Raw genomic sequence first — 14,739 nt, forward strand, 5'->3', positions numbered from 1 at the left:
GTGCAATAAAGATCCACACCACATCATCATCTCATAGCACATATTGTCTCATGTAGAGTTAAATCATTTTTAATTTGGAAACTTAACAATCAGCAAGAATGCTAGCTGGCAGTACACAGCAGCTCCTTCATCCAAGGAAGGATTCATATCTCCAAGAAGGACATATTCCTTCTGCTGTCAGTGAGCCATTTCCTACTTTGTGCCAACAAGTCTGCTGAAGGCCTGTCAGTCAAGACAAAACACAGAGATCCAAAAATATGGTGTACATTTGGCCATAACTATCCCCACAGTCAGCTACAGAACTATAAGAGATAGCGATAGTGATTGTGGAAGTTATGGGAGAAAAGGTGATCTCCAGTTCACCAAAGTGCACGAACGTGGAGGAGATATGCCGCTTTTACTATCCTGAATGCACCTTACCTCCACACCCACATTCACACAAGTCCATAAAAAAACAGTGCTGAAACTCCCAACGCAACAGGCTGCATTGCATTGCAGCCCACTGTGCTACTAGACCCATCCTTCCACGCTCATCTGGGATGTGTTTTGCATGCAGCCTGCCCATCCTCACTGTACAGCACCTCATGCAAGGCTGTCCCTCTTTCACACTGTCCTTGTTTCAGTTTTGGCATTTCCTAAGCTCTCCTGCTTTTCTCAGTCCCTCTGTGGAGGTGAGGTCACCACTGTATCATTGCAATTGTCCAAGGGCAGCCATTCTTACCTTCACATCTTGCACTGGGGTCTTCACCAACAGCAGCTGACATAGCTCATGTGACCCATGATCATAAGCCATGTATATCATGCATGGCATTGGCTTGGTTGGGAAGAAGCTTTATTTGGAAACAGAAGAGTGAAGAGACAAAGACGTATGTACCATTCATCTCTCAGATATGTCTGGAGGTACATGTTGCTGCAACAGATTTACAAGTAAACCAATATTTTTTTTCAATTTGTTTTCAGTGCTCAGGGTTATTTTTGGCCAGGAATGTTATTCTTTGAGTGTCTGAGCTCCTCTGGAGGCTTCTTCTTCCTGTGAACCATGACTGGTTCACTGAGCAGCCTCCAAGTCCTGTGTGGTAAGCTATCAGTTCCAAGAAGAATGAGTCAAGTGTTTGCCCACATGAAATTCATTCCCTGTTATTTTAGGAAGAGGCAGAGAGGCTCATAACTCATTTTCATCATTGCTGGGAAGCAATCACCAGGTCTCTTGCACAATGCAGAGAAGAGGGCTTCATAGTGATTTAAGCAACATAATGTTACAGCCAAGGTAACACATGACATAGCAGTGCCATGGAATGTGCCATTGTCATAAGAATTAAATACTTCAGTGGATATTCCTGAACTTCACTTCAACAGGGATCACTCATCTGCATCCAGGTTGAGATTTTTTTGAAAATTTCATAAAACAGACTCTGCTAATTATTTTTAAACAAGTTAATGAAATAACTACATTACTAAAAAATCATAGCAATAATCTGAATCGCCCTCAATACTGTGAATTAAATCCCACAGATATCCATCAGCATAGTCACTTTTCGTTTAAGCGTGAAGGGCTTGGAACCCTGTAGTCCTGGGTTTCCTTTTGGAAAGGGTAAAGCTCAACCTGCAAAACTGTATTAGATCTTGCCTTTCTCTAAAAGAGACTAAATCTGTGTTAATCCTTCCTTTAGCTGTGCAGATGGATATTCTGCAAATAACGTAGAAAAGCGATACTCATAAGAGGCCCAGGTGAAGGTGTTAAGCCCCCCACTCCAAGCCTAACCTCATCACAGGGCCTAGAAATAATCTCCTCTACTTGAGTGCCACTGCAGAGACTAAATTACTGCAGTACTCCATATGGCTGGTGGATGGGTTCATCCAAGCTGAGGTACTTTACAACCGTAATACCTAATTAGCTTCATGACTCCAGGACCTACCGGAATCCACCAGCCCTGTTTACAAAGTCTGAGAATGATGGTGTGCCCTGAAACTGGGCGTCAAGCACAGACTTCTTGCACCAACTCCCAAATCTTGCCTTTTCTTATGGGGTTGCATTTAGCCATGTAGTTTCCTATGAAGGTTCGAGGGACAGTGTGCAGACGCACACTGAAATAGTAAACAACACAGAGTACAATGCCATAGAAAAAGAGAGTGGCAAATGGTAACTGTAGCTGCAGCTGAGGCTAAATTTATTTCTAAAGCTTCTCTGTCAACAAGCTATTTAAGGCTTGTTGCTATATTTTTATCCTTCCTGCTGGTTTGAGTTTCTGGATCATTACTGCAAATTAATGATAAAGATATTAGTAAGATAGACTTCCTTCCAGTGGTTGGAAACATGTATTTTAGAAACATGTTCCTCTACTATTTTATTGCAGCCAGAAATTAAAGGTTTCCAAGAATCAAATCAGGCTATTTATATATTAGATGAGAAACACAAAGGATAGACATTACTTTTAAAATTTCAGCAAGAAGAGTAATTTATAATTGCACCATTAAGATGTACTCTGGAGGTAAACGAGCAGATGTAAGTACATTTGTAAGTACCAATCAGATTATTTTGGTTATGAGTGAGAATACAGATTTTGTATGGTATGTAGTTTGTACCAAATAAAAAAGACTTTAAAAAATAATCTGCAGTCTTTACGGTGTGTTTGAATTTGCAAGGTGCTTAATCTCCACTAATGTTCACAGGGTAGTCTAAACATTGGCAGTTGGTTTGTTCTCTTGAGTAGTAAAACTTGTGCTGTAGAGAGCCCCTTAAGACAATGGACTCCTTCCTCAGTGATAAATCTGTTTGTGGCAACCACAGACAATAATATTTTTAATTTCCTGTACTGCAAGTAGCCTTCACCTAATAGATTGAATGTCATATTGATTCAAATTGGATCCTTTGCTACTGCGACCACTTCACAATGTAAGAGGTCTGTTAGTTAAACTCATGTGACTGCAGCTTCCTGGAAAGAAAATTTACCATAGTAAAGCCACAGAAAACTGCAGAGGAAAATCCAAGCACAGTACACCCAGCTTATAATGTCCACTAAAAAACACACAGGTGGGAAGAAAGCAGAGGACTAAAGGATAACACAAATTTCTAGGAAAATCCCACAAGTTCATTAAGATTGACAAAGGTTAGAAGTCTCCAATTATTTATGTTATAAATATTTATGCTTCTAAAACCTCTGAAGAGTTTTTGCAGCACATTTACATTTGCAGTCTTAGTCTTGATGTTTGTTTTACTCCAGCATTGCCAGCCATGTTTGGACTAGCCCTGTACACAAAGACTGTGAGTAAAGAGTGTAGTCAGGCAGCTGTAGAAGCTCTTCAGACCTCTTTCCCTGCAGTGATTCGGCAAGAGGGAGACTTCTATAGATTGGTTTAGGTTTTAAGATGAAATAGCACCTCACTTTTGCCTCCCTTACCAGTCTTTTGGGGTGTACCGCATGGAAGTAGGGAAAAATTCCCTGGTGTTAATCTGTTTGTGCTTTTAAGATAGAGGAGGTGGAGAGAAGTGAAGGAGGGAGGGAGAAAGGGAAAGAGGAAGGGCAAGCTGGTTAATGTTTTTCTTTTGGCTTGTTTTTATGAGTCACTCCACTAAGTATTTGCATTAGCAGGTCTCCTGCTGCTGCTAGATCATTCAATTGTTTGTTTAGTTGCTGTGTCTCTTGAAAAGTCCAACAACACTGAATTTTTATAAATCTCAATAAATCTTATAAATCTTAATCTCAAGCGACATTTGCAAAACCAAACTCTGAGTACAACTATAACCAAATTCCTTTGAAAGAAGGAAATTCCTTCTCTCTTCAGGTAAGAGACTAATATTGCTTAGAAACATATCAAATTAGATTCTGCATAGGCACTGAGATTTTCATTTCCTTACTCCTGCAGAATAGGGTCATCAGAAAATCTTGCTACTGAGTTGAACAAGATTAGGACTGTAAGCAAAACTTTACCACAGCCAGAATGAAAAACAGCAACTAAGTCTGAGGAAAGCAAAGGTAGCTTTCCTATAAAGAAAAAAAGCAAAGCCAGCTTTTTCTGTCTTTATGAGGATAACCAGCAATTTTTTGTTTGATGTCTTTTATCTCTTGGTTATTCTTCAACCTTCTCAATTTCTTTGTTTTAACAATTTGCTTCCAATAAACTTTTTTTTTCCCCCTTTTCAAGAGTGCCAGCATAAGATATGTTAATTAAATACAAGCTAGGAACCTGTCCATTAGATTAAAAGGCAATAAAAGCTTCAGAACTTACCTGTTCACAGAGAAGGATGGTTCAGACAAGGGATTTGTGCTATGTGAGAGACTGAATCCCAAGAGGAGCATTTGTAAAGGAAGCTCTTCAAAATAGCTCCATATCTTCTTCATGAGGTGTTCATTTCGTTTTTCCTTTTCTTCAATCAAAACAACAACTGATAGGAGAAAAGTGGCTGTTTAAAAAGACATAAAAGCCTTGTCCCGGTTTTGAAAGTATCAGCACATTAAGAGCAACTTTTCTTGATTGCAGACTTAGGATCTACGCAACTTTCTCTTAAGCACAGTTCAACCCCAAATAGCAAGTGTGTATAAATGGTATCTTCTTACTTATCGTATCTGTTCCCTGTGTGAATTCAGAGATGCAAGTGCTGACTTCAGTAACAAAAATACTTTTTTTTAAGTTTCTTGTTATTTTTGCTGCACCAACATAACTGAGGGAATATGAGCTATAGCTCTTGTCTATCACCAACAGAACCATGGGATAATTAAAGGACTAGTCAGTTATTTGCATGCAAATTAACTGCCTAGGTGAAATTTAAAACATAGCTTGCCCTTCACAGCATTTGTCACCTCTAGTTATCTGCTAGAAGACATGAAGCTAGCAGATAAAATGTTTAGTTGCCTGATTTAATCTGAAGACTGTTAGGGAGATGAAGTTTCTCCTCCACTTGCCACCTCGCATATTTATTTTGAAGATGCTGGAAATATTAAATGCAATTGTCTAAAGCTGGAAGTTTAAGCTCCTTCCTGTACAGCTGTTGCTTATTATGTATACCTTCTTGCCCTGTCTGCCACTTTGGCTCAAGAAAGCCTTAGGGAACGGATGTCACCACAATGACTCTGGAACAGCAGTGACACTCTCTACTTAAAACTTATAGCAAGACACTGCTGTAACTTGTCTTCTGCAGTTTATACTATTTTCCAGAGCATGCTATTATGTTTAAAACCCTTTAACTATACATAAAAAACACCAACAATCAGTATGCTATACACAGGGTCATTCCTCACCTCTTGCTTACAGCAGGTTTAATACTAGTTGGAACAAAGATGTTCATCTGCAGTGGCTAGAGCACAATGAGTAAGCATATACAATAACAAGCAGTTAACTAAATATTCCTTTAGGTGATATGGTAAGAAACATTCTGGGCTCTGAAAGCACCACATTTAATCCCTGCTAATAATCCTCTGAAGGGTTTGATTCAAAATTACATGAGCCTGTGCAGTTGCTCTGCCTATGGTATTCGAACCTTTTCTGCATGATACTGTGGCCTGTAATTCTTCTACTGCAGGTTCTTCAGTTTCAGTTTAGCTGTGGCACAATTTCTCAACAGTTTTCTTTTGGAGATAACACAATCTGAAATGGAGGAGAAACAGATATCTGAATAAGTACATTTTTTAAAGAACTGCAGAAAATATCCAAGTAGTGTTCACATGATCTAATTTATCCTTTGGTCACCTAATGCACATAATGGACCCCGGTGAGGAATGTGTGTGCCCTGGGCTATCCATCGGTTCATTACGCACATGCAGCTCTTGTTAAGTTCAATGTAAATGTAACGTACCAAGGAAAGGGAGGACATATCCTTCAGGGTGAATGCACTTTCTCCAAAAAAAAAAAAAAAAAAAAAGAACTCCTGCAATAATGTTTTTTTCTAAGATGTTAAAGACTGGATATTGAAAACTAAGCACTTGATGACTGACATGTATGCTTCAATTATTCATATCCCAAGTAGTAGCGTATCATTCTGATGACACAGAAATTTGCTTTCCTACAGGCTCCTTGCCCATCCAACCACATCCTTAGCATCAAATGTGTGGAGTGCATTACAGCTTCTGAAATTGTATTTTTTATAACACCTTCACAGAGAAACACTGCCAGGACGCACATTTCCAAGCGGGCTGCTCAGCCTGTAAACATCGCTGATCTGGTTGTTTCAGCTCTTCCACCCAGACCATCCGCAGAGGCTTGCCTGCAAGAGCATGATGTTTGTCAGCAGCCCTGGCCCCGCAGTTCTAAATATTTAATGTGATGAGCTGACACATTTTGGTCGCTCGCTCTTTACCCAACATTCAGTCTCCCTGCATGCACCCTGCCAACCTTTCCTGCTGCAGAAACCCATACTCAGCACTAAAAATAAGACGGGTGAGCTATAAATAGGAGACGCTGAAAGCTCTGTCAAAACACCCTACGGGCATTGTGAGGGGGACCGTGTCTTCAGGAGGTGCCCTGGGAGGTAAAGGCAAGAGGCCAGGGCCACAGGGCTCCTCCCTGGGTGGCCACGTTGCCAGGCGGAGCCCTGCTGCCTGCCAGCAGCTGCTGCACAGGTCTCAGGCCCCAGCGGGCTCCCCGTGCCTGTGAGGTACCTCAGCACTGACAGCGGGGGCCTGGTCAGAGGCCAGGGGCCTGGGAGTAACTCTGTGCCCTGCTGTGGGCATCCTTCCTCCGTGGCAACATCACTACAGGGGCAGAGGGGGCTACGAGGTGTCTCATGGCTGCCCCCGTGCTCTGGTGACCAAAGGAAGGCAGGAGTGGGGGGGAGGAAGAATTCATGAGGTAAGTTAATGTAGAGGTGAAGGAGGAGCTTGGAGGGGTGATAAGAGGTGATTTGGAGAGCACGATATGGGGATTGGATTGCGGTAAATAAAATCAGAGACTGGAGCAACCAGAGATAGTTACATATATATAGGTTATACCTATATACCTATATATAGGTATATATATATATATATCTCACATCCCAAGTTGGAAGGGACCTACGAGGATCTTCAAGTCCAACCCCTGGATCACAGAGGACCACCCAAAAATCAAACCCTATGTCTGAGAGTGATGTCCAAATGCTTCCTGAACTCCAGCAGGCTCGGTACCATGACCACTTCCCTGAGGAGCCTGTCCCAGTGCCCAACCACCCTCTGCATGCAGAACCTTTCCCTAACACTCAGCCTGACCCTCCCCTGTCCCAGCTCCATGCCGTTCCCTCGGGTCCTGTCGCTGTCCCCAGAGAGCAGAGCTCAGCGCCTGCCCCTCCGCTCCCCTCGTGAGGGAGCTGCAGGCCGCCATGAGGCCTCCCCTCAGCCTGCTCTGCGCTGGACTCTGAACCAAGGGACCTCAGCTGCTCCTCATACGTCTTGCCCCCTACACCCTTCACCATTTTCTTAGATCTCTTTTGGACACTCTAATAGTTTTATGTTTTTCTTATACTGTGGTGCCCAAAACTGCACAGAGTGGTTGAGGTGAGGCCACACCAGCACAGAGCATAGCAGGACAATCCCTTCTCTCGACTGACTAGCAGTACACACACACACATGAAGGAAGAGTGCAAAAAGGACAGTGCCAGGCTCTTCTCAGTGGTGCCCAGTGCCAGGACAAGAGGCCATGGGCACAAAGCGGAGCACAGGAGGTGCCTCAGCACCAGGCAGCCCTTCTGTGCTGTGCGGTGATGGAAGCACTGGCACAGGCTGCCCAGAGGCTGTGCAGTCTCCTTCCTGGAGATGTTCAACATCCAACTGGACACGGCCCTGGGCAGCCTGCTCTGGGTGTCCCTGTGTCAGCCTCCAGAGGTCCCTGCCAGCCTCACCCCGTCTGAGTTGCTGTGAAATCCTGTAGGGCCCTGCTCAGAAGTAATGGAGCCGAGGATGAGGATCCTCCCTTGCAAAGACTTCCAGGATTGTACCCAAATTTAATAAGAGCTTTATAGTTCACTGCTGCAGCTGCTTATGGCTTTATGGTGGAGAAGGTCTCTTAGGGCAAACTTTGATTGCAATGAGCAGGTCTCCAGTTGAGAGCTGCCTGTGCCTTAAGAGAGCAAGCAGCAGGGAATTACATTTAATACCTCCTCCTTTCAGTTCTGACGTTATTTCAGCAAGTAACAGCAGGGCTCCCCTACTATGCTGTATGATCTTGCTCTGATAACTAATTTCCCCTTGTAACAGGAATGCTTTTGCTTGCACAGTGAAAAAAAAAAAAAAATCATGTGCCTGTAGAGCCTGGTAGTTTAACAGTGCTGTAGTTTTAAACAGTGTTGTTTTGTCCTACAGCATGCTCCTCTTGCATTTTAATTTAACCTGTGGCTTGTGTCATTTGAAAAAAAAGAAGAACAAGCAAATAAACAAAATTAGGAAACTTTCCTACTTTACTATAGCCCATTTTATTTCTGAGAAAAAGAGCTGGGTATCCATGATGAAGACAGACAGAGCTTTTCTGCAGTAGCACAGCCACTTGTCCACAGAAAATGCTCCTACATCTGATTATTCTCAGTCCCTCTTCAGAGACAGTCATTGTAATTAGGCACATTTTTTTGTTGAACTGCTAGTACATAATGGCTATTTTCAGAAAATGGAAATTTTGATTGCAATAGTCCAGTTTTGGTACATATTTTGAAGGGTTCATTTTATAATGTCTTTAGTTGCCAACAAAGTCTTTTTTTCATTTTTTCTTTTTTTTTTTTTTTTTCCCACCAAGCCCTGATGGAATTTGAAGAATCTAGCTGAGTACATAGCTTTTGAATACAAGACAGAGGTGTGGCCTGCCTGTTGCTCCACAAACAACACACATGTACCTGCCCCTGTGTTTCTTTCATACCTTCTGTCTGGAAGCACCCATGAGCTTCTAGGAGGATCAAACTGTGACCTTGCTGAAGTCAATGTCAAAATCATTATGGACTTCATCAGGAGGCAATGCAAGCAAGTTTACAGTGTGTGGTGATTGAAAAAATCAAAGTAAAATGTAGTTCCCTGTTTACAATCATTATAGATTTGTTAATTATATAACTTGTCCCTTTTTTTTTTCAAGGAATTTTGTAAGGGATAAAAATGGAAAACAGAAAAATACCTAACAAAAAAAATATGCAGAAAGGCATTCTGGTGATTTTTTGACCATTATAATATTAAAAAAAAAAATCAAGAAATTGCAACAAATAAAAAGATTTCCATCTAAATAAATGAAATGGCTATGTTTTGGGTTATGGGAATATGCTCATTTATGTAAAAAGCACTATTGTGGAGACCTGAGACCTGTTCTAAAAAGCACAATGGTATATAAAGATGCAGATAGGTAAATACAGCATAAAGATCTGGACAGTGCTGGCACCTTGATCCATGGAGATAGTGATAATTCTTAACTCTCTTGTAGTTATTTACAACTGGTTGGCCCCATTCTGCACATGAAATGAATTCTTACTGAAAGCTTTATGCCTGTCAGTCAAGATAGAAGCATTATAATATTGTTTTTTGCCTTGCAATAACTGTATTCAACCTTAAAACACACAAATATGTCATACTAACTTTACTGCTTAGAATTCTCCCATGAGCTTATTGGTCTCCATCTTGGCAGAGTTTATCATTGATATCTGATGGCATATTTTGTCCTGTCCTTCAATAACACATTGACTTTCGGTAGATGCGGGTATCAGTGGCTGTCTTTATTTAATTTAAAATTTGGAAGTTGTTGATTTGGCCTTGTTACTAAAAGGGTTAAAGTTAACAGGAGGAGCATTTGGAAAATTTGCAAATTTTAATTAACATTATTTAGTTTTTTAAAGGAATTTAAATGATTTCAAGGGAGCTGCTGAAGTTATTGCTGAAACTACTAAGCATGGATAATATCAAGATTTTGTGTCTCATCCTTTTAATTGTGTTTAGAAAAGACACAACCTGAACATATCAAGTATTCTGTAATGAGTTCCAATAGATTTATTACAAAGAAGATTAAGTATCTTCCTTTATTCAGAAGATAAAAAGCAGGGCGTTAGAAATAAGTAACCTAATATGAGGATAAGAATAGATTATTATTTTTATATATATAATTATATATTTTACATATATATAAAAACTGTGGGAGGTTTTTTTCAGATACCTGAAAGGCAGTTCTTGGCAGCAGAATGCTGAACTAGATCATCTGTAGTTCTGCTACAGAAACAGCAATCATTTCCCTGATGTCTGTCACTAAAAAGTTACAGAAAAGCTCGGCTTCTAAACTGGTTATTTATACTGGCCTTCTGTAGTTACCGCCTGAATTGGGCTTCCTACCTCCTCCTGTGGTTTTTTTTGGCATGTAGGAACAGACACGTCCCTGTTCCTGCTGTCCTTATGCTAGAAGCTTTATGACTAGATAGAGCAGAGCTGCTTCATTGGCTTTTGGCCACCGAGAACTGCTTGCCTGCTCTGGAGGAATTTCCAGTTTGCTAGCATCCAGTGCTTTGCCATCGCTTGTTACAGTGTAGAATTAGCCACAGCTGTGGCTGATCTTGGGTTTGCTCTGTGACACCTGACATGGATGACTCCCCACCAATCCAGAAGTAAGCTTCCTGGCGGCCTCACCAGTGCACAGCATGCCCCTAAAGTGACATAAAAAACTTCTCATTTTTTCCTCCTCCCCTTCACCATCAATCTGTTACTTCTTCTGCCGCAGCTGCTACAGGAAGAGGCTGTGTTACCTTTGTGAACTGCTGAAACTCATAGCTAACTGCTGTGAGCCAGCAGGTTTCAGATGTGAACTGTAGTTCCTTGTGAAGATCTTGTGTTCAAGATGGGCACCTTTGACCTACCACATGGCCCATCAGGGGTGATTTACACTCCTGTGGGTTTAAAAATGGAAAGCAGAAATAATAGAATAATAAACAGTATGATAATTTAGCAGAATTATATTATTATCTTCTCAAAGTCCTAACAAAATAAGTGATAGACTTATTCGTGTGGTTCATTCATGTAACGTTGTAATTCAAACAACTGTACTGAATACACATTCACCGGGCAATACATTATACCTGACTAAAAGGGGGAAACTCAGTAATTCCTTGTTGTATAGAAAATAAAAATGACTTTTAAATTTCTTGTTTTGTCAAGCAATAATACCTCATTGTCATGTCATGTTAGAAAAAGTAGAAGCATGTGCATAAGCAGAGGGAAACCCATTGAGTAGAAGAAAAAAGTATCTAAAATTAGGTGAGAAGAGACAGCAATCACCAGCTGCTCAGGTTAAATATTCTTTTCTATACTCTTTCATTCTTTTGATTATTTCTTTTCTTATATAAGGTGTGTTGTTATTTTTAAACAAATACAGTTAAAACATGATCTGCCATTGCTTGGCAGCTAGACGTGTAGAGACATGTAGATAAAATTAACAGTAAGACCATTGCAGTATGAAGTACTATTAATAATGGCTGTATTTTTCTTTTCTTTTTCCTTTTTTTTTTTTTTATATATATTTCACTAGGCGTTATGTCCAGTTTCAGCCCTTGTAGACCAGAAGAGCCCAAACAGTAAATAAAACATGCAACACTGGTAGAGCTTGTGTTGCTTCTGTTTGGAGATCAGCAGCCCTGATTCATTCTGCAGTTGTATCTTGCTCAAAGTAAGGGTTATCAAGCCAGCTACAGAGGCAGAAGAAACCAAGTTTGAATAGTTTTTTTTCTAATTTGTGGCTACTGAAAAGAAAGTGAAGAAGTATGGAAACAGAGAAACATTTTGCCAGCACTGCCCTGCATCTGACTAGAAGTTAATCTAATCAAATATGTCTGCAACACTGGCCATAAGTAGATGTCTGGGAAAGTATAAGAACAGGGCAACAGTACAATACTTCCCCTAATACTATCTCTCCTCCCTTTTTCCTTTCTCAGCCCTTTGGGAGAGAATGGCCTTTAATTTTGGCTAACCAGTGCGGTGGACACACAAACCTCAGAGTTTTCTAACAGCTCCCGTCTCGTGTTTCAGTACTTATTTGTACTTAGATCAGTTCTCGTGACTTGCTGATTGTGCTGTCTTAGTGTTTAAATCTTACAGATCAAGGCTCATTGTGTGGGGCACCTATCTACGCAGAGTGAAAGACAGCTATTGCCCCGAGAAACTTTAAATTGCTATTAAACTAGACAAGATGGATGGGAAGAGAAAAAGGTATACATCGTGGTCTTTGATGCTCTAAGTCACACGCTAATTACAAACATATCCTAGAGTCATTTCCAGGCTGGTAGATAGAACATTGCTGCAGAGCCAGGGCAGCAGAGCCCTTCATAGCAATGTGAAGCTCAAGGAAATTTCCACTGCCACAGCACTCGACCTTCTTCACAGGGAACAGAGAGAAAGCATTTGGTTGCTCAGGGAGGGGAGCTGAGCCTGCAGGCTGAGTGGGCTGCACATCGGTGGCTGGATGCTGCCACAGACCTCCCAGTCAGTAGAGAAAGGGACACTTCCAAGCCATAGACCATGGCTAAGACATTCTTGGACACTGGGAGAAGGGAGGGACCATACTGCACCCACCCTGGTAAGGTCAGCCTTTGTCCCGCTGAGAAGAAAAGAAAGGGGATTTGGAAGGGGCACGGGGTTATAAGTGATTTTAAGACTTGAATTTTCAAAGGAGTCTAAAATAAATAAAGTAATGTGCCAGCAGCAGGTTAGTATCCATCAGAAGAGACAGCATGAATTTATTTATATCTTGCTTTTACTTGCCCAGGATGGGGCCGTATTTCTTGTTGATAAATGCGATCTGAAGTGCTTCACTTACAACATGCTTATTTTAGAGTCATAAAAGGGTTCCTGCCTTTATTGAAGGAACTACTTGACTGTTGCCCACTGAAATCCACTGAGCTACCACAGCATGGCTGCATACTTGAGAGGCAGCTCGGTTACTTTCTCAGGCAATCAAGTCATTTGTTCTTCCTCAATTAGGGTTTATATATTAATGAACAGACTCCCCACTGGTAAGAAGTTCTCTCATTTGGATACTGTGTAAAGAATAGCAATTTTCAGATGAGTTTTGGCCCGTGTTCCACAGAAAAGCCCGATGAGAGTGATTCTTTATCCTGCAGGGCATGAGTATAGCTAATCAGTACTTGTGGAACCCTCAGCTATTTAATTGGGAAAAAGAGGCTGACACAGTTACGGTGCTCCTTCTATTAATAAATAATCTATCTTAAATAAAGATTCTTGAAACTTTTACTAGGAAGTTACGAATCTGTCCTGGATGAGAAGAAGTAATTGATATATATGCAGCTACCAAGAAGTGACGTGCAAGAGTAAGTCAAAAGGGCTGAGCTGTTACCAAAAAAAAAAAAGACATCCTTCTAAAATATATTGCTAGTTAAACGGTGTCCTGTTCTGCTAATGAAAAGAGATGGAGAATAAAGATCAGAGTCAGCCTCTACAGTTAATTTTTCTGTACACTTTGATGCTTTTCTTATTATTTGTCTTCTTTTTGTCTATTTTTCTGTCTGTACAGATACCCAAACTATAACATCTCCCTTTTACATCAAAGGGATTTGAGAAAGGACTGCCCTGATCTTCCCTCCTTTCATCTGTCTCTCCTTGCTTCTCCATGGTTTTTTGTTGTTTTTTTTTTTTTTTCCTCTGTAGCTACAAGTGGATACCACCCAGTGACTGCAAAGGCATTTCAAAAGAAGTTTTGTTGCTCCATTGAGGGGCCTTAGAGCTGACAAGCACGCTGCTAAAATTGGATCCTTCTCATCAGTGGGAGTATGGCCTGGGTATGGGCTCATGCCTATCTTCACAGGGGCTCTCCAGGGTATCACTTACGTAGCTGTAACAGTTGCTTAATTTGCCTCAAGTTCTTTACAGTTAGTCGCGTGGTTTAATGTATCAGATAAGTAATACCACAAAGTGCAAACATCTGAGTCTTCATGCAATACAAGTATGGTAGCTTTTGGTAGAGGTAGTCAAGTTCCACAGGAAGGTCCAAAATTACGTAGGATAAATGATGCCATATTAGCATGCATATTAGAACTCCTCTGCTGTAGGAAATGAAATGGTAAAAGGTTTGAATCATCAAATGGTGCCTTTTTTTTTTTTTTTTTTTTTTTTTAATCCATTGAATCTGGAGGCTCTGTCTCTTAGGTTCCCAGATCTTTTCCCAGGACTTTTTGCTTTTTTGTGTAGTCATACCAGAATAAGCCTAGAGCAGGGTCTCCAGGTGTGCAGACTCAGAGTGTCCCGGCCCTTGGGTATAAGCTGAGTTCTCAAGGTTTGGGGTTTCCTGCTGCTCAGCTAGAAGGCAAAATGTGACAGGTAGCTTCCAGGTTCACAAGACAGAGAGGATGGCCCTGCTATTTCCATGGAGCAGGCAGGCCTGGAAAAGTCAAGTGCTGCACCGTCCCCTAGAGAGGAGCAGGCTATGGGTGCTGGAAGCCCATGTGCTCCAGCACAGGTGAGCTGGTGGGATTCTTAGTGTTTTGTCTGAAGCTTGATGAAACCCATCCGTCTGAGAAATATTTCTGTTTTGACAAACTGAAAAAAGTACCTCCAGAAGTCCTGTTTTTTCTGGAAAATTTTCAACCAGCTTGAAAATGTTGCACAAATAACAGTAAGTTCAGTTTGTTTTAATGTTACAGATTAAGTCTGTGTATGCTGCTTCTGATGCTTGACATGGGACTCAGACTCCTGCAGGTATTCATATTTCAACAAAGAATGATGCCAGTCCCTCAGGAAATTAATGTGGATTTTAGGATGCTGACAAGTGCAAGATCCTGCACCTGTGTCTGGGCAAACCCAGGCATGAATACAGGTG

General features: G+C 41.1%; 1 protein-coding gene across 2 annotated transcripts in view; it reads right to left on the reverse strand.

The window, feature by feature from the left end:
- KCNK2 (potassium two pore domain channel subfamily K member 2) overlaps positions 1 to 4,371 on the reverse strand; it is a 129,703-nt gene extending 125,332 nt beyond the window's left edge. The window contains exon 1 of one of the 2 annotated variants that reach the window (XM_040552673.1): positions 4,228 to 4,371. The gene's annotated coding sequence lies outside the window, so the exon portion shown is untranslated. Of the gene's footprint in view, positions 1 to 721; positions 815 to 4,227 lie in introns of those variants that run through there. The other variant, XM_040552672.1, reaches the window with a different exon arrangement.
- Positions 4,372 to 14,739: the final 10,368 nt, after the last annotated feature.

Source organism: Cygnus olor, chromosome 3, assembly GCF_009769625.2.
Source record: "Cygnus olor isolate bCygOlo1 chromosome 3, bCygOlo1.pri.v2, whole genome shotgun sequence".
NCBI classification, from domain to species: Eukaryota; Metazoa; Chordata; class Aves; order Anseriformes; family Anatidae; genus Cygnus; species Cygnus olor.